Source organism: Phyllostomus hastatus, unplaced genomic scaffold (assembly GCF_019186645.2).
Source record: "Phyllostomus hastatus isolate PE091 unplaced genomic scaffold, TTU_PhHast_1.1 phas_contig_80, whole genome shotgun sequence".
NCBI classification, from domain to species: domain Eukaryota; kingdom Metazoa; phylum Chordata; class Mammalia; order Chiroptera; family Phyllostomidae; genus Phyllostomus; species Phyllostomus hastatus.
Genome location: NW_025333960.1, coordinates 29,969,059 through 29,991,823, shown reverse-complemented (window position 1 = coordinate 29,991,823; position 22,765 = coordinate 29,969,059). Strand labels below are relative to the sequence as shown.

The window sequence follows — 22,765 nt, the reverse complement described above, 5'->3', positions numbered from 1 at the left end:
GTTTTCCCCTCCCTCCAACTCCTGGCAACCACTAGTCTGCCTTCTGTCTCTATGGATGTGCCTGCTCTGGACATTTCATGTACTTGTGATCTTTTGTGTCTGGCGTCTTCTACTTAGTGTAAGGTTTTTGAGGTCCTTCACCTTGTAACATATATTAGAACTTCGTTTTTATGGTTGAATAATATCACATTGTATGTATATGCCACGTGTTGTTTATCCATTCATTTGTTGATGGACATTTGAGTTGTTTCTACCTATTGGCCATTGTGAATAGTGCTACTCTGAACACATCAACACTTACTGTCTGTTTTTGTTTTTTAATTCTAATCATCCTAGTGGTTGTCAAGTGGCCTCTCCTTGTGGTTTTGATTTGCATTTCCCTAATGACATTCAACATCTTTTCATGAATTTTGTTGGTAATTTGTGTATCTGAGGAGAAATATCTGTTCCAGTCCTTTGCCCCTTTTTAAATTGTGTTGTTTGCCTTTTGTGATTAAGAGTTTTTTAAAAAAAACATAATCTAGATATTAGATCTTTATCCTTCATTTTTAATTTCAGAAAGGAGTCGAATGACACAAAGGTTTGTAAAGAGAAAGTATATATTTATACCTATATAGACATTTTAATTTTTCAAAAGAAAAGTTAGTATGCCTGTTTTTCCCACCTTTCCATCTTATTTCTCTGAGGTGATCAACATTAGTAGTTGGGTATCTTCTCTGTCTATGCCCTTTGCACACATAAATACATGTATGAATGTATAAATACTGCTATTCACCACACACAGGCACCAAAAAACCAAAGCATACACAATATACCAAAACCAAAGTGTTAGTATCTTACTACATAACTTGCCTTCTTTTATCTTTTTTTTACACTTTTTATTGTTGTTTAAGTACAGTTTCCTGCCTTCCCTCCCCACCCCCTGCCTTATTTTCTTAATAACAGACCACAGACATCTTTCCAGGTCAGTATAGATAGTTCCCATATATGCTTTTTAACAGCTGACATTATAAAATGTCATAAAACAATTTATTTGACCATTTTCCTACTGATAAGACATTCAACATTTTTTTAGTGCTTTGCTAGTTCAAACAGTATGGCAGCAAACATCTTGTATATACTGGTGTTTTTTATTTCTTTTGTCCAAATTCCTAAAAGAGATATTCCTGAGCGAAATGATATGCACATTTTTTATTTGCCAGACTATTCAAAAAAAGTTTGTAACAATTCACACTCCCCACATCAATGCTGAGAAAGCTGAATCAAACTGGATGGGTAAAAAGGCAAAGGCTATTGGTTCACCTAAATACTAGTGAGATAAAGCCTCCTTTCATGTATTTCTTGATGGTTTGTATTTTCTCTTATGAAGAGAAATCTGTTGGGTTGTTTATCAGTTTCTAGGAGGTCTTTGTATTTTGGGGGAATCCATCTCCTGCGTGTCATATATAATACAATATTTACTTACCTCTTATCTTAGCATGGTTTATAGCATTTTCTGCCATACAGAATTTTGCATGTGGTCAAACTCTTTTCATTATTGAGTCTGGGTTTTCTGTGGAGCTTAATAAAGGCCTCATTTATGCCGAGGCTAGGCAACTGTTCATCCAGATATTTTCCTCATACTTTTCTAGTTTGGTTTCTTCCACACACATCTTTAATCGATATGAAATGCATTTTTACTTAAATATAAGGTGGAGCATCTGACTTTTTTTTTCAGACAGATAGCAAGTTATGCAAAGACCTCTTACTAGGTAAATTTATTTGTTTCCATTGGAATTGAAGTTTAAAAAGATGCAACAAACACTGAATGTGTGCCATGCACTTTTCTAAGCATCTTACTTTTATTAATTCATGTAATTCTCAGTCTATCATATGTAAGCTTTAAAAAAAAACATAGTTGCATCTGTCTTTAGATTCTTTACCAATAAAGCAGAAAAGGGGGATCCATATTATGTGCATGCACAAGTACTCCCCTTGCCCCTCAGCGCATGTTCCTTCAGCTGTTCCCCTTCTCTCTCCGAGCACCACACTCCTACACTCAGATGCCTCCTGAGCATCTCTACTTGCATCAAGACTTGTCTTCTCAGACTCAGTGGGGCCCAAATAGCACTCTCGATTTCTCCCCACCAACCTGCCATGCTGTCCAGTTTCTTCCACCTCCACCCTACCAAGCCTCATTCCTGCCCCCTCTCTTGCTCTTCTGTAACCAGAAGCAAATCAAAACTCTGCCCACTTTTCTTCACTCCTTCATCACCATGGTCTTTGTCCTGTACCATGGCCCCCTGAATTATTTTTCTGTTTCCTCACTTGGCTGTTTCCTCTCTCCCAGTCTGATCTTCAGAGGGCAAAGTGGCCTTACAATTTAAGTCACTTTTGGAACACGGAGTGCCCCTGCTCACTGTCCTCTCCAGGCTCCTCATTAATTTGGAACACAAAGTTCCTGGTCGTGCTCTCCAGGGCCCTGCATGGCTGGCCGCTGCATCACCCCAGACCTCACCCTGTCGCAGCTGCCCACCCTCACCCTGCTCCTGCTACACAGGCCTTCATGACTCCATCAGTGAATGCAGCTGGACTGAATGGACAAAGCTGGACAAAACCTGGACTGAATGAATAGAGCACCCAGAAGACAACTGACAAGTAAATAGTAGCAGGCTGGTTGGAGAAGATTTGGAGAACTAAAGGTGAGTTTGTCATTTTTGTTGCTTTGGTATCTGCTGGCCTGAATGCAATGCAGCCTGAAGCCCAGAGGGTGGCCTGCGATGTGTGCAGACAGAGCTCCAGGAAAAGCCCTTCAGTTCTGGCTGAGTAACAGTAAACACCTAACACCCAGAGAGGGAGTATAGAATTCTGCATGGTTTTTTTTCCTTTCTCTATTTTCTTGAACCCCAGCCCCCAAGCCATTCCATAGTGGCAGCAGCAAAGGCCACAGCAGGACCTAGCAAGGTGCAAAAACTCTGAGGAAGGGGAACATTCCCCTCCAACCGACCCATCTTTATTGCTTTTTCCCCCTTTCTGTCTCTTCCACCACTTGGCCAAAGATAGGAGCAGTCCCAGAAGTGTACAATGGTGGAATAACTTTCTGGTCCCAACTTCCTGTCCATAAAACCAAAAAGGGTAATTGTAGGGAACTGGAAAGTACTGGGGAGAGAGTAGAGAGAAAGACACTCTTCCATAACTTTACGGGGAAATCCCATAAAATTGAATATGAACTCTGGGCTTACCACCAAGCTGTGTACACACAGATCTGATCAGTATACCAGTGACTTTAAGAACCCAACTAACAGACCATCAACCAGGTCCCACATGACCACCGAGTGGTACATATTCAGGATCTATCCAAATGGCACTGCAAGAGCTTTGACAACTGAACTTACATTTGAACCACAGCTCATAGGAGGCAGGTTGAACTGAAGCCTGAACCTAAGCAGGTCTATTGCCTAAAACAAAAATATGGACATGCTACATAGGATTTAAACAAGACCTAGAGTCTCATTATATAATATTTAATTTTTTAAATCCTCACCTGAGGACATGTTTATTGATTTTAGAGGAGAGGGAGAGACAGATGGTGAAACATCAATGTGAGAGAGAAATACAGATTGGAACACACCCCAACAGAGGATCAAACTTGCAACTTAGTTATATGGCCTGACCAGGAATCAAACCCACAACTTTTTCATGGATGGGATGATGCTCCAACCAGCTGAGCCACCCAACCAGGACTCATACGTAATATTTAAAATTTTCAGGAGACAATTCAAAATTACTTGGCATATGAAAAAACAAGAACATAATCAACTCACTTGAGGAAAATCAATTAATAGACACTAACAACCAGATTGACACAGACATCGGAATTATCTTTTGAAGACTCTGAAGGAGCTATTGTACGAATGCTCCAACAAGCAATCACAAACACCCTTGAAATGAATTCAAAGTTAGCGAAATTTCACCTGAAGGGCCCCGTAGTAAAATACTTTAGGCTTTTAAAGCCATATGGTCTCTGTTGCATCTACTCAATTTGGTGAGAGCAGCCACAGGCAGCCATAAACAATACGTAAACAAATGGCTGTTTTCTAAGAGAACTTCTTGTGGGATTTGGCCCATACACTATAGTTCACCAAGCCCTGGATTATACTGTTGTCTATAAAGTCTATATATTTATTGATCTTTAAAATTCTAATTGTTCTACCTATTATCAAGAGCAGGGTCTTAATATCTTTCACTGTGATTGTGGGTTTGCTTATTTCTCTCCTTAGTTCTGTTAGTTTTTTTAAAGGTATTTTGAAGGTCTGATATTACAAGTGTTTTGTACCTAATATATTGATTCTCTTATCATTATGAAATTTTTCTCTTTATCTGTAGTAGTATTCTATTTTGCCAAATATTAACTTAGCCACTTCAGATTTCTTTTTTGTGTGTGTGTGATAAAAAACACATAACATTAAATTGACCATCTTAACCATTTTTAAGTGTAGAGTTCGATAGTGTTAATTATATTTACTTTGTCGTGCTACAGATATTTAGAATAGTTTCATGTTGTAGAACTGAAACCCTATGCCCATTACACACTAATCCCCTCCCTTGTGCCCTTAGAAACTACCTTTCTCCTTTCTGTTTCTATGAATTGGACTAGTTTAGATACTGCATATGAGTGGAATCATCATACAGTGCTTGTCCTCTTTTTGACTGACTTATTTTACTTAGCATAGTGTCCTTGAGGATTATCCGTGTGGTGGCCTGTGACAGGATTTCCTTCTTGTTAAGTGCTGCACAATATTCCATTGTACATATATACCAGACTTTCTTCCTCTGTTTGTCTGTCAGTGGACATTTGGGTTGCTTCCATATCTTGGCTACTTTGAATAATGGTGCAGTGGACATGGGTGTGCAAATATCTCTTTGAGATCCTGCTTTGCCTTCTTTTGCATAGATACCCAAATGTGGAATTGTGGATCATGTGGTATCTATTTTTAACCTTCGGAGGCACCTGCATGCTGTTTTCCATAGTGGTTGCACCACTTTATAGTCGTGCCAACAGTGCACAAGCACTTGCACTTCTCCACGCCCTCACAACACTTGTTATTATCCTTTCTTTTTAATAGCAGCCATCTTAATGAATGTGAAATAATGTCTCACTGTGGTTTTGATTTGCATTTCTCTTACGATAAGTGATGGTGAGCATCTTTTCATATGTTCATTGGCCACTTCAGACTTCTTATTCTTTCTGTTGCATAGTATAATTCTTTTTATCTTTTTAACTTACAAACTATTTGTGTCTTTGTACTTAAAGTTTTTTTGATATAGTATATAATTTGGTCTTGCTTTTGTTTTGTTTTCAATCCAATCTGACAATCTCTGTCATTTAAATGGCATGCCTGGTGTAGTCATAGTTAATGCAGTTATTGACATATAGAGTGTGACATCTTTGAGGGGTCAGAGGGCAGGCTGTAATAGGCAGCACAATGGCCCCCTGAAAACATCCATGTCCTAATTCCTGGAACCTGTGAATATGTTATTTTACAGGACAAGAAAGATTTTGCAGATGTGGTTAAATTCACTGACCTTAAAATAGGGAGGTGATTGTGGATAATCTGGGTGGACCCGATCTAATCACGCGATTCCTCAAAATCAGAGATCCTGTCTGGGCTGGGTCAGAGTTGAGACAGATTTGAAGGAGGAACACAGACTGGAAGCATGAAAGGGATCCCACACGAAGCTGCTGGCTTTAAAAATGGAGGAAGGAAGCTTCAGGTCATGGAATGAATGCAGCAGTGGTCTGTAGGTGCTGGGAGTGACCTCAGCTTACAGCCAGCAAGAAGGTGGGAAATTTGGTGCTGCCAACACAAGGAACTGCTTTCAGTCAACAGCCTGAAGGAGCAGCGAACAGATTCTCCCCTACAGATGTGGGAAAGGAACACGGCCTCCCAACATTAATTTAGGTCCAGAGAGACCCTACACAGGACTTCTGACCTCCAGAACTGAAAGATAATAGTTTTAAGCCACTCACTGGTGGTAATTTGTTATGGCGGTATTAGAAAACTAGTCCAACACTATTTGAGGGTTCATTCTCTCTGGGGAGTTCTTCCTGGACCATACACGCCCCCCTGACTTTTCAATTCCACTGGCCTCAAACTGTTTTCTCTTCCATTGAAGCCAGTCTGGCTGTGGCTCTCTGCAGTTAGAGCTGCTCATGGCTGGCGATTGCCCTCAGAGGTCAAGTCACCAACTCACAAACCTCAACAATTTCTATTCCTTTCAAGGGCCATTCCTTCAGATTCTGCCTTCTTTGAGTCAATCTCCAAGGACTTCAAATAATTTTTAAAAACGTTTTACTCAGATTTTATAATTGTTATCTGAGGGAAGATTAGTCCACCATTGCCAAAAGCTAGAGCCTCACTATATTCTTCTGTCTACGTGCATGTCTGCAATTTTCCATAATTTTAAACGGTTAAATAAGAAAAAAAAGGTTGTATGTGTCTTAATTTTTCTCATTTTCATTAATATGGAGCCTAAAAGTGAGTTTCCTTCTTTTAATATGGCACTTTAAAAAGTGAAATGACTAAAACGGAAAGTTTTCAAAACTTTTGATGTGGGGGTGGGGGAAAGAACCCCAGCGCAGCTGATAGGACGGAAGGAAACCTTTGTTACCCGTTTGTTCCACCACATGCAGTTCCTCACAATCGTCAGCAGGGGGAAAAAGTAGTTTTCTGTTTCCGAAGGGTCCCCGCGCCTCGCCGCGAATTCCCTAACCTAAGGGAAAGACGGAAAGAGCGCCTGGGAGATCTCGGTCAGGGTACGGAGGGAAAACTGGCCTACAGCGGTCCCTGGGATCGCCAAGACGCCGTGTAAGAGAGCACACCTACTCCCGGCAGCCGTCCCTTTCTTGGAGCACGGGATAACTTGCTGTAACTCCCTGCTGCCTCGCAGGCACGGCTGCAGCAGCTCAGAGCCTCCTCCAGAGCGGCCGCAGCGGCGCAGGCACAAGGGGCAAACCCAGGTGGGCTTCGCCGGTGACCAGGTGAGCCTGTGCCCGAGTCCCGGCGTGGTCCACGTGAGTGCACGCCCGAGTCCACGAGTGACCAGGTGAGCCCGAGTCGGGTTCTGCAACGGAACCAGGTGAGCCCGGCGTCCAGCCACTCTAGCATCTTGGTCGGAGTCAGGTCACAGGACTCAAGCAGTCAGTGGGCAAAATGGGTTGAAGCGGAGCGCGAAGCCGGCTGGTGATTTAGCATACGGGCCTGGGTACAATTGTGTCTTCCAGGGCTGAAGTCAGGAGATCAGAAAGGACCTCCTTCTTCCAGGTGCGTTCATAGTATTCCTAGCCTTAAAAATAAGTCATGCTGATGAGATGAAATGTGTGGGAGGGGCGGCAGAGTGGTCATTTCTTTAGTGCTGAGCATTAATCATTTTCTTGAGGTCCTTGGCTAAACCGTTTATTTTGTAACCAATGGTAGAGCCTGAGTCTGTGCCCCTGAGTTTTGAGTAACTGCATGGTTAAATGATGAGCGGCAGACGGGAATAGCCACCACTTCAGGGGTATTTTAAGACTGAGTCAGTGGATGCTGAAGCAGTGAGAGAGATTGGAAATGGGAAGCAAAGAACAGAAAGATAAGAAAAGATGTGGAAAATAAAGAAAAAACCCGCGTGGACACAGTGTCCGGTGGATCCCACAGCTCGTTGGGGTGCACAGGTTAGGGGCAGAGCGCTGTGCGGGTTGACATCTGTGTGTGGGGGTGGGGGTGGGGGGCGGAAGGAGGAGGAGCAAGACCTGAACAGATCGCTGGAATCAAAAGAGGTCATTGGTTAAGAATCCATGGGTTATCGCTGAAATTTTAAGGTTGTCGTGGTTGGAATAAAAATGCATGCAACACGTAGGTAACGTGTTTTCCTCTGACAAATGATTAGGTATAAACATTTAATTGAATTAGGAAATAAGTTGCAAGGAGCTGTGATTTTCTACCCTGATGAACATTCAAAGAGGATTCTCTAGAAAAGCATTTGGTGTAAATAATTAGACTTTAAAATTAAAGTGTTGCAAAACAGCACAACAAATTATTACTCTCTCTTAATAATACTGTCTATAGCCGCAGTAGTACTCAAATTATACAGGGGTGGCAAAAGTAGGTTTACAGTTGTGAGTGTGTGTTTATTCTTGTTATTTTTATTAATTATTGTATTACAAATAGAAACCTACTTTTGCCCACCCTTGTATTTAAGCATATTTCAAGAATGTGTCCATTTGTTTTAGGTAGCTAATTACTAGTTTAAAATAAACAGGAATATAAAATACTCCAGTAACTTGAAATCTATGCAAAAGTCTAATAAAATACTGCCAAACCCTACACAAAAATGAGTGAAATAATAACATAGCCAAGCTCTGCTACTTTTCAAAAGAAATATACTCCGGTGCTGCCATTTCTCCTGTTCTTACACTTGCTGCCTGGAAGGGCAGTTGGTCACTGTGTGAGTGCCCCCCACCCCAGGCTGGGAGTACCTGAGTGTCCTAGAGTTCCACGGACACCTGTGAAAATCCTACTCTTTGTTTTTAAACTTGCCTATTTACTTGGTGTTTAAAAAATTTGGAATGGAGCTCCAGCTGGGTGGTTCAGTTGGTTGGAGTGTTGTCCCTGTACAACAAAAGATTGCGGTTTGATTTCAGTCAGGGAGCCTACCTAGGTTGCAGGTTTGATCCCTGGTCAGCACATGTGGGAGGCAACCAATCGACGTTTCCTTTTTTTCTCTCAAATCAATAAAAACATATCCTTGGGTTAGGATTAAAAAAAACTGGAATGGGGAAGAAAAGGAAAGCTACTATTTCCATGAATCAGACATGGCAACAAAACCTCACCTATTAGAGAGGGGTTGTTAATTGAATGGGAAATAAGAAACTGAGGGGGAGAGTATGATGACCCCATTTGCTCTGTGTGCACTATTTCTTCTTAAATGGTGGGGAGTTCAGAACAGGCAATCAATCTTATTTTTGGCTAAAAGAAATCAGATGTGTTTTTCTCAGGAAGTATTTTATACGGAAGTATTAAGGAGCCTCTTAACAATTTCTCCTAGGCCCAGAGGCTGATTCCTAGCATCTCAGAGGTAAAGTACTTGTCTCTAAGCCTTTGCCTTGAATCTTGCTTTAGTATATTTTACATGGGTCTAACAGAACTGAATCAGAATATGTGCTATTATATTTTTAAAAAACAAGAAATGTCATATTGTTGGCTATGCAATTTCTTCTGTTGTTCACATGTCAGCCTATGAACACTGGAAAGACCAAATAAACATTGCTTAAGTAAAATAGAAGTCTTTGTTTTTGTTTTGTTTTTAATATGTGTAAACACTCTGGAGGTAGGCAGTCCCTGGCCAGTATAGCAGCTACTCTGTCTCCCCAAGAACCTAATTTTCCTCTTTCTTTTTGCTATTCTCAGTGTGTAGCTTACATCTTCCAGGTTGCCTCACGGCTGCAAGATGACTGCTGAAATTCTAGTCATTGCGCCCATGTTCTAGGCAGGAACAAGAAAGAAAGGGACATGGTAGTTGGGTACGATTTAACAACTTCCACTTATGTTTTGTGGTAGATTATCTGCAAAGATGCCTGTTAATAATTTTCATATGTTCATGTCACTTTTCCTATCAGGCAGCGGAGCCTCTTTCTTTTCTCTTTGAGTCAGGTTGGCCCTGTGACTTTCTGTGACTGATAGAATGCACTGGAAAGCCTTACTAGGCCTTGCTACTTCTGTTTTCACCCTCTGGGGGTAATTCAATCCCCAGCTACTCCAGCTGCCCCTACTGAGGTGTCAGTTATGTGCATGAAGACATCTTGCATGTTCCAGCCCCACATGAGCTCTAGTTGACACCGTGTGGAGCACAAGACCCAGCCAGCTAAGCCCTGCAGACTTACAGAGTTGTCAGAAATAATAAAGCATTGCCGAATTGTACTGAAACAATCATTTTGCCCCCTTGCTTCAAAATGCCAGGATGGCCAAGAAGTGAGGTTCGTTAGTTGGACCTTTGGCTTTATTGGACATGGTAGAAGTCTGTTACCATAGAGGAAGGGGATGGCTATCCCAGGAGAAGAAGGGAGGTAACAGTTTTCCTTAGCTACCAGTCATCTGGTAGCAGCTGGGAACAGAAAAAGCATCTCTAGGACCCCAGGAGCAAGGTTGTGTGAGGTCATTGCTTTTGCCCTTGGCATTAATAAGATTGGACCATCCACAGAGCTCCTGTGGCTCCTTCTTCCTCTGCTCCTAAGAGTCTGTACCTGCATGACCTCAGGCTGCCTCAGGCTCCCTCTCTGAGCACATTGTGAGTTCATAGGTCCCTGGTGCTGTCAGGTCACCTAGCTCCTGTTCTCAGAGAAGAAGTCTAATTGGATCAGCTCACTGTCCAGCCAGGCCACTGCAAGGTCATTGCTGTGCTTTGAACTGGGTGCATATCCCTTATGCCTTATATCCAATCAGCCCTGCCCAGAATGAGACGTGGCCCTTGAACTCTGGAAGAGCTGGATCAGGTCCTCGCTACACCTCTTCCTGGCTGTGACCTTGAGCAGGCTTTTCTCTTTGCCTCAGTTTTCTCATCTATAAAATCATGCTAATGCTATCTATTCCGTAGGGTTATTGTGAAGGTTAAAGAGAGAGTGCCTGTGAACAGCAGCATGTGCTCAGTAAATGGAAGCCATGACTGTTACTGTTTTACTTTAACTTACAGAAGCAACCGTGTGCTTTCTATGTAGAATTGATGATCTCGATCAATCAGTCAAGTGATACTTTCCCATAGATGTCTGTCATAAAGTGAGAATCCTTTTCCACTGAAAAGCTTTTCACTGATGTTACTACGTTTAAAAGCTTCTTTTAAAATTCTGTAAAACTTTTTTCAAAATCATGAATTGAGAGGAACATTATCTGATTATGTTGGCTGCAAAATGACACCAGGATGTTACTGGTGATTGGACCCTTGGTTCATCAACCTTGGTACGTAAGTTCTGGCTAAGAAAGGATTCAGGCCCTGGCTGGCGTAGCTCAGTGGATTGAGCATGGGCTGGGAACCAAAGTGTCCCAGGTTCGATTCCCAGCCAGGGTACATTCCTGGGTTGCAGGCCATAACCCCCAGCAACCGCACATTGATGTTTCTCTCTCTCTTTCTCTCTCTCTCTCTCCCTGCCTTCCCTCCCTAAAAATAAATAAATAAAATCTTTAAAAAAAAGAAAAGAAAAAGAAAGATTCAGAGCCAAGACTCAAATAGAAGCAAAATTTTATGTAGCAAGTCACAGAGGTAGAAGAAGTGAGCCAGCTGGGCTGCATGGGCTCAGGAAGCAAGTTACAGCAGCAAAAGAAGGCCCCTTGAAACCTAGGAGAAAGAAAGCAAGGATATGTGTATGCGCCTGGGGGAAGGAGAGGGTGAGAGGCTCCACATGCTTCGGGGAGAGCACACACTAGGGGAAGAAAGGGCTGGGGAAAGGTGCTGGTGTGCAAGAGGGCAGGTCCCAGGGGAGGACCTCAATAGAATATTCATCAGCTTTCTAGGTGGGTCCTTTCAGGATTGTGGTCTCCACTGATTGGTTAGCACTAAAGTAGGGGTCATTAGGCTTTGCGTATAATCCTGAGGCAGCCATGGCATTGGCCAGCCTGGCTTTGCTGCTTTTCTGGGGCTGGAGCTGAAACAAAACTGAGGCCTAGGTGTTATCTCTACTTTGACCCAAAATCTGTGTCTGTGTTAAATAGACCTAAGGCCTTGTTCCTAAGAGTATTTAATGCAGGTCAGAACCTCATTGTCCGGGAGTCTTAATGCTTAAGGGAGTGGTTGTGCAGGGCTTGTATGGGAGTCCTATGAGGCTATTCTCCAGCCCCCTTGTTTCCCCACTAAGGAGGTCTACCACATGACTAGCCATGTGAAAGTTCAGGGGTCTAAACCACATGATCAGTGATATGATAGGAGAGGAAAGGTCACCTTGGGGGCGAGGTCCCACCCTACAATTGTCTGATAGGCACTCAGGGCTTTCTGCCCTGGTGATCTTCTGTACCTGGCCTATTGGTTCTACTTGGTTCATGCCTAGCTACCTACTACAGTTATATACCAAAGGTGACCGAAAGTCTCCCCATGTTGTTTGTACCTGGTTTTGCTCTGTCCGGGCTGAGTAGGAGGTTGGGAGCATTGGGTGGTTCCCTGTGTTCCATGTCACATGATTCCCCAATGCTGCTTTTGGGGGGACTTAGCTTTCCTGGAATGACGGCAGCTTGGGAGAAACACCAGTGACATTTGGGTGCTTTTGAAGACACACTTGTTATTTGTTCTAGGCTGTGCCTTAACCAAAGGTATGTGTAATTGTCCATGTGGGGAGGCTTTTTAAATTTTTGTTAAGTGGATTCTCTCATAATTGCTTATTTAATAGCTATGGGCAGTGATGTTACAAGTTGTCGATGCATTTATTTGATACATTTTGTAGGTGTTTATAGTGAGGACAGGTTTGCCATTCTGCTTATGATGTGCCTTTAAAAGTACTGCTTGCATTATATATTACTTCCATAAAGACAGATTTTTCACAGAGGACTTTTTGCCCTTCCTGGACTATAAAGCATTCTATGAATGCAGGCATCACAATAATTCTTTAAGTTGGACACACCTTTACTTGGTTATGACATACCTTCCTAAGGAGGCAGGTGGTGCTGCATGTAGAGATTGGTGATTGATTTTGTGAGCCTGAGGCTGACACAAGCTTTATAACCACTGGTCAGAGTAAATGCTCACATCTCAGTGCAGTCTGTTCATATGAGGCAAGGGAAAAAAATGCTTTTCCTAAAACAATTAGTTTTCTACTTATTTATAAGCTAATCTCTACTCTCATAAGGTACAGGTAGGACAGGAGGGTATGCGACCTCCCTCCACCCCAAAGAGGTGGACAGCCACTGCTCAGAGCCTCCCACCCTCCTTGCAGTAGTTTTCTCTGAGTTAACAAACACATGTGGGTGCTTTGTTTCTATTTTAAGTCAAATGATGTCACACTGTATGTATTGTTGTGGCATCTTTTTTTTTTTTTAATGTATCTCTAGGTCTGGAATGTATTTCTATTGCAGCATATAGATCTCCATTTCATTCTTTTTAACTCTTCCACAGTGTCCCTTGAATGGCGGGACCATGATTGACTAATCCCATATGACAGTCATTTCCAAATAGGCTATATCTAAAACTAAAAACTCTACTAGAATTATTTATCCATTTCTTTATTATTTTGAGAGTACCTTTATTTAAGTTGAGGACAGTGAAACAAGAAAGGGCTCAGGATAGAAGAAGCAACAGGAGAGAGCCCAGGCGGGGCTTCTTTGGCTCACTGGAAAGTCAGAGAAAAGGGGGGCATTAGAGACAGACAGGTTCAGCGGATGAGCTTGGGATGCGCTGCTGCTGCCTATTGCTCCCCTGGTTGCAAGTCTCAGCGGTGGGGGCGGGGGTGCCCTTCGAGTTTAGGAGATGTACATGGGAGAGTGAAGAAAGGCCTGGGCGTGCTCTCAGTAGGAAGAGCACCTCTACTAGAACTTTTTGGAGGTCCTCAAACTTTACAAATAAACTATTTGGGGGATAATTTTAGATTCACAGCAAAACTGAGCAAAAAAGTGCAGAAGTTTCCCATGTAACCTCCTGTCCCCACACATGTACAACATCTCTCATTATTAACATCCCTCACCAGAGTATGGTATTTGTTATAATTAACAGACCTACATTGATCCCTGGCCGATGTGGTTTAGTTGGTTGGAGTGTTTTCTGGTAACCGAAAGGTTGCAGGTTCAATTCCTGGTCTGGACCTGTACCTGGGTTGCAGGTTTGGTCCCTGGTGCAGGCACATACAATCCCCAGTGTGGGTGAGTACAGGAGGCAACTACTTAGTGTGTCTCTCTTGCATAAAAGTTTCTCTTTCTCCCCTCCTGTCTTCCTTCTTCTCTCTAAAAAGCAGTGAAAAAATGTCCTTGGGTAAGGATTTAAAAAAAACAAAAGAAAACCTACATTGAGGCATCATTATTACCCAGAGTTCATAGTTTACCGTAGGCTTGCTCTCGGTATTGCACATTTTCTGGGTTTTGACAAATATGTAATAGCAAATATCCACCATTATCATATCATACAGAGTAGTTTCCCTGCCCTAAAAATCCTCTGTGCTCCACCTGTTCCTTTTCCTACTGCCCATTCCCTGGCAACCACTGATCTTTTTACTGTTTTCATAGTTTCACTATTTCCAGAGTACCATATTGTGTATTTCTACAGTACATAGCCTTTTCAAATCAGCTTCTTTCACTTAGTAATATGCATTTAAGTTTCCTCCATGTCTCTTCATGGCTTGATAGCTCATTTTTCTTTAGCGCTGAATAACATTCCATCACTTGGATGTACCACAGTTTATTTATTCATTCATCTACGGAGGACATCTTGATTGTTTCCAAAGTTTAGTTATTATTATTATTATTATTATTATTATTATTATTATTTTGCTGCAAAAAGCTTTATAATAAAAACCATATTTCCACAATATAATGGAAACAATAAAGCTTTATGGTTTCCATTTGGTTCAATGCATGGGAGAGGGTTCCAGGGTCATTAAAATGGTGATTAGTGGTTTCAGGGAGAGGCTCAGGCAAAAGCCAGATCCCAGGGAAATGCAGAGGGGCCCCTCAAAGGCCTCTGGGCTCCAAAGGCTTTCTAGCTGTGCTTGAGGGTGAGCCTTTCGAAGAGATACTCGCCCATCCAGCCTGGGGGCCACCAGCCTGTGGATGTTAGTCCGGTGGTCACCCATCTTCTTGATGAGTTTCACCTTCTCATCCAGGAAAGGGTTCTCCAGGAAGTCACAGGGGTGAGGGTCTATGCAGGCACAACCCAGGGCATGCAGACCTGGGCCTGCAAACGGGCCTGGTTTAGGTTCTTTTCCAAGGCCAAGGCGACTTCCTTGGCATCCAGAGTTTGAACCCACTCATCTTGGGAAGGCTTCAGCACATCTGGGAGGAGAATGCAGTCACAGTGCTGGTTTTGCAGTTTCAACAGGTGCTTGGTGCCCTCATGCTTCTCTTCAGCCAACTCCCGGAAGAAGTGGCCCACGCCCTGCAGAACCACATCGCCATGGCTGAAACAGAAGCCCAGGGAGAGGGGGGTGTAGGAGGCCTGCAGATGCAGGTTGGCCAGGCGGTTGATGGCAGCCTCCACCTTGGTGGAGTAGTTCTGATGAATTTGGGAGCTTGTGGTTGTTCAGCAATGAAGAACTAAGGTCAGAAAAAGTTTTGGCTAGTCTTGGAGGCTGAGGATGGCTGAGATGGTTCCAAAGGTGGTGACTAGAAAATAGATTGGAGGGTAATTAGAAAGAAGGGGCGCCCCTACGTCTGTTCTATCCAAACCCTGTTGAAGCAAGAGTCAGACCCCAGGGCTGCTGAGGGCACCACCCAAAGTTTAGCAATTATGGATAAAGCTGGTATAAACATCCATGTGCAGCTTTTTGTGTGGACATAGGTTTCACTTCCTTTGGTTAAACAGCAAGGAGTATGATTGCTAGATCATATGATAAGTGTGTATTTAGTTTTGTAAGAAACTGCCAAACTGTCTTCCAAAGTGGCTGTACCATTTTGCACTCCTACCAACAATGAATGAATGTTTCTATTGCCCCACATGCTTGCCAACACTTGGCATTGTCGGTGATTTGGATTATGGCCACTCTAATAAGTTACAGGGTATCTTGTTTTAATTTGCAATTCTCTGATGACATACAATGTGGAGCATTTTTCATATGCTCATATGCCATTTCTATATCTTCTTTAGTGAGGTATCTGTTTACATCTTTTGCTTATTTTTTTAATTGGGTTGTTTGTTTTATTTTTTCATTTTAAGAGTTCTTTAACATTCTTATATCAGATATATCTTTGATAAATATTTTCTTCTAGTCTGTGGCTTGTTTTCTCATTCTCTTGACTAGAATTTTTTAATTACTGAAAAAGTTATGTTTATCATAACAAATGCTAGAAAGCAAAAATATATGAAGAAAAAGGCATTAGTTCTCTCTTTGCCTCTAATTGTAGCCTTTGAGGTAACTAATCTAAACAATATAATTTGTAACCTTTGGCATCTTTCTCTCTGCTCAAATGTGTGTGAGTCTGTCTCTGTTTTGCTTGTGTTTTCCTGATATTTTTGTTTAAGAATAAGCTTTTCCTCTACACATTTCTCCATAATTGTCCTTTATCACCTCTCTCTAAATAATACATCACTGGTATATTTCTAGGCAAATATAAATAAATGAAACTTACTCTTTTTTTATGGATGTGTAATATGCCTTGATAAGATATCATACTTTTGCCAGTCATTCCTCTGTCGTGGACATTTAGGATGTTTCCAGTTTTATTTTCCTTTGACATTATAAACAAAATTGTTGCTTTAATTCACAGAGGAGAAATTCCCCAAAGTGATACTCATAGGTCAAAAGTGATGTGTATTTCTTTTTATATTTTATTTTTAACTTTAATATATAATCTTTATTATATTTTTCCATCACCATTTTGTCCCCTTATACCCCACCCCCCAGCAATCACCACCTTGTTGTCCATGGCCATGAGTCTTTTTTCTTTTTTGCTCCATCACTCCACCCCCTCACTTTCCCCCACCACTAGCTGTCATCTGTTCTCCATCTATGAGTCTGTCTCTGTTTTGCTTGTTAGCTCAGTTTGTTTGTTAGACTCCACATATGAGTGAAACTGTAAAGATTCATACCCTCACCAGAAATGTATGAGAAGTACATTTCCCTACTAATATCAGTGTTGGATGTTAGCAGTCTTTAAAACTATTGGTATTGTTTGTATTGTTTCTGTTTGCACTGTTTTTACAACTAGTGGCACTAGGTATCTCTTTATAGGCACGTGGGCTTGGTTTTTCATAGACTTTGTCCATGTGTCTAGTAAGATTGAGTGTGGTGCCCTTTAAAAGACTAGAGTAGGATACAGTATGATGGAACAGATAGTGCAGGCACCAGATTTAGGGTGGATAGGGTCCCATCCTGCCATCATCACAATAGGATGGTGACGGCCACCATTAGCACATCCTCTACCCATCTGGGTGTTCATAGGTCACATCCAGGACCTCTGGGAGGTACAATGCAAGGGCATGTTCATAGAGTGAAGGGACAATGAAGGGAGGAGTAAGATTCCCACAGACTCCCACAAGTGTGCTCCCTAGAGTTGTGCATTGCCTTTGTCCTGCTTTGGTAGTAGTACTTAGAGAGCTGCAATATAACTTGTATGTGTGTGTCTGTTTGCCATATTTCCAGACCCTGAGCTTACTAAACTTGAATCCTCAGTACCTAGTATAATGCCCATCCCATAACTGGGACTCCAAAGTGTTGACTAATTGAATGACTAAAACTGTTGTCAAGAGCTGGCAGGCCCCAGAAGGAGGTGGTGGTGGTGGTAGAGGTGGAAGTAGAGGTGATGGTGGAGGTGGTGGTGGAGATGGTGGTGGAGGTGGAGGTAGAGGTAGAGGTGATGGTGGTGGTGGTGGTATGTGTGCCTGTGTGTAAGTGTCAGGCATTGGGGCTAGATTTTGTGTGTGGCTGATGACAGGAAGCTCAGCCTGAGTGTGGAGGAGAGGGCCCAGCAGGCTGGAGCTTCCTTCTACTTTCCTCCACCCCCTTCCTTCTAAGGCCTCTTTTTGCTGTCCCCTCTCTCTCTGACTTTATGTTGGAATCACTGTCCTTTCTTGAGAACTCACACCTATCCACAGCTTGAGAGGCCTTTCCACACAAAGGCCCAGGGACTATGTGAGATAGAGACAATTATTCCCCAGAATACTCCTCCCGCAGAACATGGGATCTGCAGACCAACCATTGACTTGTGTGTGATTCAAAAGGAAGTGGCCGAACCCCAAAGGAATAGTTCAGAAAAATCATGACTGGCTGTTAATGATTAAAGAAGTTAATTCTATGCACATTTGGGGGGTGGTATAAGGTGAATAGGATGGGGAAAAGAAGTTAAATGAACAACAAAAGCTAGACAGAATAACGTTTTAGGCCCTGGCCGGGTAGCTCAGTTTGTTAGAGCATCATCCCTATACACCAAGGTTGTGGGTTTGTTCCCTGGTCAGGACATGTACAAGAATCAACCAATGAATGCTTAAATAAGTGGAACAACAAATTGGTGTTTCTCTCTCTCTCTGAAAGTCAATAATAAAAAAAAGTTATAAAAAAGAATAACATTTTATTCACTTTTTAATTTTCTCCCATTTATTCATGTAACAGATTTTAGACAGATTCAGGATTCACAACTCTTTGAGGTCAAGAAATTCTCTGAGACTCTGATGAAAATAGTAGCCCAAATGCCTTGCATACAATTTGGGGGCTTCACTAATGACCTGAGAGGTCTAAGTTCTTTGGTTCTTTGTCAGAAGGGGCCAAGGAGGAAAGATATCCTAGAGGTATGTGACGTCTTGAAAGACTATTACCACATTATAATTACTTTTTTCCCCAAAAAAGTTAATTGAAGCACCCACAGAGCATTGAAATTTCCATAGCTGGGTTGAGTAACAGTGGATAGAAGTGACTGTTGCCAGAAGCACATGAATGCCAGGTGAAGATTAGAAAAACCTTCTAAGAAAGATAAAAGGCATCGTTTTCACTTTGAACTTGAAAAACATCCATCCTGCACAGAAGCAAGTGGCCAAAGCTAAAAACGACAAAAACAAACAACAGAGTGCAGAACTGGAGTCATAGGCAGCGAGAGCTGTGACAGAGTTCAGAATGCATGTTATGCATGTTCCCCATGGTATTCTTGTACATTTATTCCATAATTTTGTTATATTTTCTTTTTAAATTTCTATTGTTTTTAATATATTTTATTGATTATGCTATTACAGTTGTCCCATTACCCTCTTCATTCCCATCCACCCTGTACACCCTCTCCCACCCACATTCCCCCCTTTAGTTCATGTCCATGTGTCATAAGTTCTTTAGCTTCTACATTTCCCATACTATTCTTGCCCTCCCCTGTCTATTTTCTACCTACCATCTATGCTACTTATTCTCCATACTTTTTCCCCCCTCTCTCCTCCTCCCACTCCTCTGTTGCTAATCCTCCATGTGACCTTGCTTAGTTTCTTTTTGTTTTTGTTTTGGGTGTGGTTGTTAATAATTGTGAGTTTGCTGTCATTTTACTATACATGTTTTTTATCTTCTTTTTCTCAGATAAGTCCCTTTAACATTTCATAAAATAAGGGCTTGGTGATGATGAACTCCTTTAACTTGACCTTATCTGTGAAGCACTTTATCTCCCCTTCCATTCTAAATGAAAACTTTGCTGGATAGAGCAATCTGGGATGTAGATCCAAGTAGGTACTTGGAATACTTCTTTCTAGCCCATTCTTGCCTGTAAGGTCTCTTTTGAGAAATCAGCTGACAGTGTGATGGGAACTATTTTGTAGGTTACTGTCTCCTTATCTCTTGCTGCTTCTAGGATTCTCTCCTTCATTTTTACCTTCGCTAATGTAATTATGATGTGCCTTGGTGTGTTCCCTCTTGGGTTCAACTTCTTTGGTATTCTCTGGACTTCCTGGAAATCTATTTCCTTTGCCAGAATGGGGAAGTTCTCCTTTATTATTTGTTCAAATAAGTTTTCCACTTGTTGCTCTTCCTCTTCTCCTTCTGGTACCCCTATAATTCAGATATTGGATTGTTTAAAGATGTCCTGGAGGTTCCTAAGCCTCTCCTCATTTTTTTTGAATTATTATTTCTTCATTCTTTTCTGATTGTATGTTTTTTTCTTCCTTCTGGTCCACTCCATGGATGTGAGACCCAGCTTTCATTCCATCACTATTGTTTCCCTGCATTTTCCTTCATTTCACTCATTGTAGCCTTCATTTTTTCATCTACTTTGCGACCAAAATCAACCAATTCTATGAACATCCTGATCACCAGTGTTTTGAACTGTTCATCTGATAGGTTGGCTATCTCTCGGTCACTTAAAAGGATCAGTTCTGGGGCTTTCATTTCTTCTTCTGTTTGAGCCATCTGCCCCCCCACCCCACCCCGAGCCCTTTGGTCTGGTCATGCCTGTTACGTATGAAGGGCGGAGCCTTAGGTGTTCACCACGGCAGGGCACCCCAGTCTCTGGGTTGTGACATATGTAGGTGTGGGGTCCAAGAGGGAACAATGGCGCTTGTTCCGCTCTCCATCGGACTTCAGTCCCTTCCGCTGCTTCCCCCAAGCAAACTGGTCCCCTCTGGTGCCAATTCCTGTGTGGGTGGGCTTGTGCACCTCGTGGGACTTTCCAAGGACCTCTCCTGTGAAGCTGGGAGTTTCTTTCTGTGCCTCAACCCCCACAGATGTTTTCAATCAGTACCCTGAGGCTCTATTTCCCAGCGCTGTGATCCTGGGTTGTGCATAGTGCCTTGCTTCACAATCGCTGCCTCTCTGGGTCTGCCGGTTGCCACCCCTTGGCCAGAGTCTGCCAGTTGCCGCTTGCATGCTCAGGGTCCACCTGCTGTGGTCTTGCGCACCCCGGATGCCTTACATGCCCAGTCCCAACACTCTCTGTGCTCCCCGCTGTGACCCACCCCTCCTACCAGCCTGGATGAATGGGTCTATTTTAACTTCTTGGTTGTCTGACTTCCATACAGTTCAATTTTCTGTCAGTTCTGGTTGTTATTTGTTTCTAAATTGCTGTTGTCCCTATCTTGGTTGTGCAAGGAGGCACAGTGTGTCTACCTATGCCTCCATCTTGGCTGGAAGTCATTTTGTTATATTTTCTTATCCCAAACCTAAATCCCCTCTTTATCATCATTTGATAGGAAAAGGCTGTGTACAGTATGCGCACCAGAGGCTACGAACCCCTTGTGTTAACGCAGGTGAGGCAGGGGTTGGTGTAGCCACAAGGCCAGGCGAGGAGGTGGGGGAAGTGGAGGGAGGGCCTTTTTCTCCTTGAAGGGGCCAGGATTTTCACTCTGAGGTTTCAAAAAGTCCTCACCTTCCCAGGCATTACCTGTGGGTGCAAATCTTCTCACAGAGTCCATTTTTCTGGGATTTGCCAACTTTCTTTTCTCAACTCTCAGGAACCCCTTGCCTATCAGGGTCTTTGAATGTAAATTTTTGGATTAATAAGTGTCAATCCATGTGTCCTGTGTCTTTGAACAGAAATCATTCCATATACTTCGCTATGTTTTTGACCTTACTCAACCAAATGGATTATTTTGTTTGGGAGCCTGGGGAGTGGCCCAAGGATTGCAGTGGGTTGGCACTTTGTGAGAAGTCCATGTGGGCTCAGAACAGTTCCAAGCATCAGCCAGCTTGCCTCCTTCTCATAGAATGCAAAGAAGAACAGGGGTCTGCGGACCTGCAGGCACTTTAATGTGTTGCTTTCTTCAAAATGAATAAGTCACATGCGACGCAATCTTTTCAGACAATGCACACTTTCTTAAATGCCATAAAAACTCTACCTTTCCTCCTTCTCTGTCATTATCCACGTCCTTTCATTTTTCCAGTAGTATTCAAACATTGTCTGTTGTTTGTACATCTCTAACACAATACATTTCTGCAGCCTGTCCTTGTACCTGGTTGATACTGAAGTTGCTGAAATACATAGGCGTTGTACCCCTCACCATCTCCAATTTTTATCCAAAGCTCACCTGTGAGCTAAGAGCACTTTTGACGATATAATGGAAGGCAACAGTTCCTTCATAGCTTCCCTGATGTTTCACTTTTTCACTGAATTGCAAGCACAGGAAATATTCGAGAATTAGAGCTTTAGTATTCTGAGGATGATAGTCTTGTGGAGTGCTATGTCAGTCACTGAGCTGTTGTCTCAGCTTGCAGACCCCTCCTGTTCTCTGTGATACTGGGGCTGGGATGCTGCAAACCTCATTTTTGCTTTTCAGGCTGATACCCAGTAGGCTCTACCAACAGGGAGCACTAGATGGAAACTACAAAGCTGCAGGAGGAAGGGACTTTCTCCAGACCCCTCCCCCGCTTGCGCTTCCTGTGGGCATCTGTCCAACACTGGTTCCTCACACTGGCGGTGACAGTTCCTCCCATGGAGGCAGCTGGATCCTCATTGTAGTTTTTGCAACATTTGCAAAGCCAGCTTCATCCTGCCCCTCTGAGACTCCCACAGCAGCTATGCCAGTACCTATTCCTAGAGCTCTGAGTTCCAGGCACACTGGGCCTCCATCCAAGCTCAGGGCCCCCAGCACTGACTGGCCAGCATCCCCTCCTCGGGGTTCGAAGTCTCAGGTCTGGATCCCATTTTTCTGTGTGCAGCTCAGAAACACCAGCATTGGTGGAAGCTCTCACTCTCTTGTGTCTGAGGAAACTAGCCTTCCCTTGCTGGAGAAGTTTCTCATTAAATGTACCATGAAATGAAATTCTTTAATAGCATATTATTTTCTGAATAATGTCTTATACCATAAGTTGAATCATTGAGGTAAGAGTGATAGATAGAAAATCAAAATAATCTTAGACTTTCCTTGCTCAGGCAGAGCCCCCACATCTTGTCTGGTGGTAGACTCATTTGCCATCCTCAGATAAACCCTGTTCTGCAGTGGCCGCCTGACGCAGCTGCACAAATATGGTGCAGTCCTGAAGGGTCAGTCTCTTTCTCAGTGCTTTGTTGCACACTTTCCAGACAGCTGGTAAAAAATGTGACACCTTTGAGACCTTGGAGAAGATTAGATTTCTTCCCAGGCACCAAAGGTCTCTTTTATGTATGTATGTATGTATGTATGTATGCACTTAATGGGTGCCTGTAGCCTTAGAATATGCAAAAGAAAG

The 22,765-nt window shown here is 42.7% G+C and overlaps 1 pseudogene; it reads right to left on the bottom strand.

Annotated features, from left to right (window-relative positions):
• Window positions 1–14,682: 14,682 nt before the first annotated feature.
• Window positions 14,683–22,765, bottom strand: part of LOC123826363 — a 28,527-nt pseudogene continuing 20,444 nt past the window's right edge.